We start from the raw sequence: 3,694 nt of genomic DNA, 5'->3' as shown, positions 1-3,694 counted from the left end.
GTAGCACAAAAATACAGCTCAAGTTGATAGGCTATTACTTACTGCTGTGACAAAACATCTATTACTAGTAGTTAGTAACACAAGAGATCTGTTATATTTCTTTCATGTGGTAAACTGATGACCTGCTATATACTGTTGCATTATGGAAATGTCACATTTCCCTGTTTTCTTTAGTGCTCGCCGAGGAGGAATGTCAGTTATACCTAAACTTTCATGCCAAGTTCTATACCTGCACCATCTACAGTTATCGCCACCCGATAGATTGTGACAATTTTTCAGGCCGTTCCGATCAGCAAGAGTATAAATTCATGAATTGCGAAATAATGATTCAGCTTGAGGTACGTTCCTAGAGTTGTTCCATTTTTTCTAACTAAAAGTAATTTTTATTTTGCGTGTAAATTTTAATAAGTGGCTAGCATTGATAGAAAGATATGTATTTTCTCTATTTTAAAGTTTTATGGTACCTGACCGATTGTAAAGTTTTATGATATCTGATATATTATCAGGTTCAATGGTATCTGATATATTGTAAGGTTCTATGGTATCTATTCTATTTGGGTGTAGTGGATTGAAGGTTGCAAATTCGAATCCTACGCATTGTAATATTTTTCCAAACTTTTAATTGTGGCTTCAGACAGAAAAAAGGACACTACACTTATGATAGCATAGAATGCGCATGTTGCATATTATTCATTGAGTATGCTCACTTTATTATTCACTGAAAAAGAAACTGTTTAATTGCTTCACATCTGCTTGAAGTTGACAATACTTTTGAAACTAGTTGACATATGATTGGTTTTTATGACATGGTTATTTTTTTTTTAGTTCAGAGTAGCAGAGGACATCCGGAACCTTATGCTTCTGCATGCCTTTGACAGCGAGGACAAGCTGTTATCAACCTTAATGAGGTCACACGCTTACCATACCAGTTACCATACACCCGCTTACTGTCATACCAGTAACACCTACTGGTAAAAAGCTCAACTTCCCACAAGATCTGATAAATCCAACAAGTCAGCTCGCTGTTCTCTACTGCAAAGGTACCAGCCAACCTGACAATGCAGAATTGACACCACAAGACAGTTTTAAAACAGTTGTTTTCAAATACACAAGACTGTTGAATTTGCTTTCCATATTATTCTATTCTGACTATGTTTAGTTTGTGCACTTTTACTTAACTTGTAGGTGCTAATTCAAATATTATTGGTTCAGATATAGTGAAAGTGTTAAGCTCTTGTAAGTAATGCTGATATTTACCAGTACAAGTTACTTCTTTATTCTATAAGTTGAACAATCATCTATTGTACCTGATATATTGTTAGGTTCTATAGTATCTTATCTATTATGAAGCTTTATGGTATCTGATATATTGTAAGGCTCTGTGGTACTATTTTCTCGATTGTAAGCTTCTATGGTACCTGATCGATTGTAAAGTTGTATGATATCTGATATATTATAAGGTTCAATGGTATCTGATATATTGTTAGGTTCTATGGTAGCTAATCTGTTTCGGTGTAGCGGATTTAAGGTTGCAAATTCGAATCCTACGCAATGTAATGTTTTTCTAAACCTGTAATTGTGGTTTCAGACAGACAAAAGGACACGACTTTTATGATAGCATAGAATGCAGATGTTGCATATTATTAGTTGAGTATGCTCACTAAATTATTCACTGAAAAAGAAACTGTTCAATTGCTTCACATCTGGTTTAAGTTGAGAATTCTTTTGAAACTAGTTAACATATGATTGGTTTTTATGACATGGTTATTTTTTCTTTAATTCAGAGTAGCAGAGGACGTTTGGAACCTTATGCTTCTGCATGCCTTTGACAGCGAGCACAAGCTGTTATCAACCTTAATGAGGTCACACGCTTGCATAACAGTAACACCTACTGGTAAATCTCAATTTCCCAAAAAATCTGATAAATCCAACAAGTCAGCTCGCTGTTCTCTACTGCAAAGGTACCAGCCAACCTGAAAATGCAGAATGGACATCACAAGATAGTTTTAAAGCAGTTTTTTTCAAATAAACATCTGTGTTGAATTTGCTTGTCATATTATTCTATTTTGACTATATTTAGTTTGTGCACTTTTACTTAACTTGTAGGTGCTAAATTAAATATTAATGGTTCAGGTATAGTGAAAGTGTTAAGCTGTTGTAAGTAATGCTGATACTTACCAGCACAAGTTACTTCTTTATTCTATAAGTTGAACAATCATCTATTGTACCTGATATATTGTTAGGTTCTACGGTATCTTATCTATTATAAAGCTTTATGGTACCTGATGTATTGTAAAGCTCTGTAGTACCTGAGCTATTGTAAGGTTTTTGGTACTTGATCAATTGCAAAGTTCTATGGTAACTGAGCTATTGTCAGATTCGCCCTTCATACAGTTAGAGTACAGCAAAGGTTGTATCGATAACTAACCATTAGATTTAGAATGTTGAAGTAGAGTAATAAAACTATGATGGTAAAATCTTATTGGTAAAGACAGTGACGGCTGTATTTATACTTTAATACATTTTTTGTGCTACGCTAGGTAACTCTATGTTTGCGCATAGAGTTACCTAGTGTAGCACCAAAATACAGTTCAAGTTGATATTACTTACTGCTGTGAGAAAACACCTATTACTAGTAGTTAGTAACACAAGAGATCTGTTATATTTTTTTCAAGTGGTAAACTGTGGAGCTGTTATACACTGTTGCACTATAGAATTGTCACATTTCCCTGTTTTCTTTAGTGCTCGCCGAGGAGGAATGTCAGTTATACCTAAACTTTCATGCCAAGTTCTATACCTGCACCATTTGCAGTTGTCGCCAACCGATAAATTGTGACAATTTTGCAGGCAGTTCCGATCAGCAAGAGTATAAATTCATGAATTGCGAAATAATGATTCAGCTTGAGGTACGTTCCTAGAGTTCTTCCATTTTTCCTGACTAAAGGTAATTTTAATTTTGTGTGTAAACATTAAAAAATGACTAGCATTGATAGAAAGCTATGAATTTTCTCTATTGTTCTATGTTATTTGATCAGTTGTAAAGTTCTATGATATCTGATATATTATAAGGTTCAATAGTATCTGATCTATTGTAAGGTTCTATGGTATTTGATGGGTCAAAAGACTGTATTTCCGCACAAGAAAGTTACTGCATGAATGTCTAACATTAGTTCATATCATGTGAACAACCTTGTTAGAGTTGCCTGCCCGCGGACAAGCAACTCAAACAACAAGCTTCACAAGATTCCTTTCATGATTTGAACTTGTCTAATATGTATTATCCCTTTGGTTACCAATCGGTCTTATGGAGTTTTGCTACAGTGGCATTCGGACATATCCATAAAAATCAGATTTTAAACAAAGAATTAAATGCCAAGTGGGTACCAGCTTTATTTCTAGCAAAATAAAGAAATATAAATGAAAACATTAACTAATGGTTTCAGTAAAAAAATTTTATACATTTGGCTAACACCAAACCCTGAGATAAAATGCAAGATGAAAAATAAATTCTAGTAGATTAATAGGTTTTTAGATTGCCATTCAAAATACTAATAAATTCTAACTGCAATCACCTCATTCAAAGTTTATTTTTGGAAAGATACATGTACCAGCTGCTTAATAATAAACTCAGAGTTAGTAAGTGACTCTCGTAGTTGAAGTGAATGGATTATGTTACGGAAGGATAAGAATGTTT

The sequence above is a fragment of the Watersipora subatra genome, unplaced genomic scaffold (genome assembly GCF_963576615.1).
Source record: "Watersipora subatra unplaced genomic scaffold, tzWatSuba1.1 SCAFFOLD_39, whole genome shotgun sequence".
Lineage (NCBI taxonomy): Eukaryota > Metazoa > Bryozoa > Gymnolaemata > Cheilostomatida > Watersiporidae > Watersipora > Watersipora subatra.
This window is presented reverse-complemented; position numbering follows the sequence as displayed.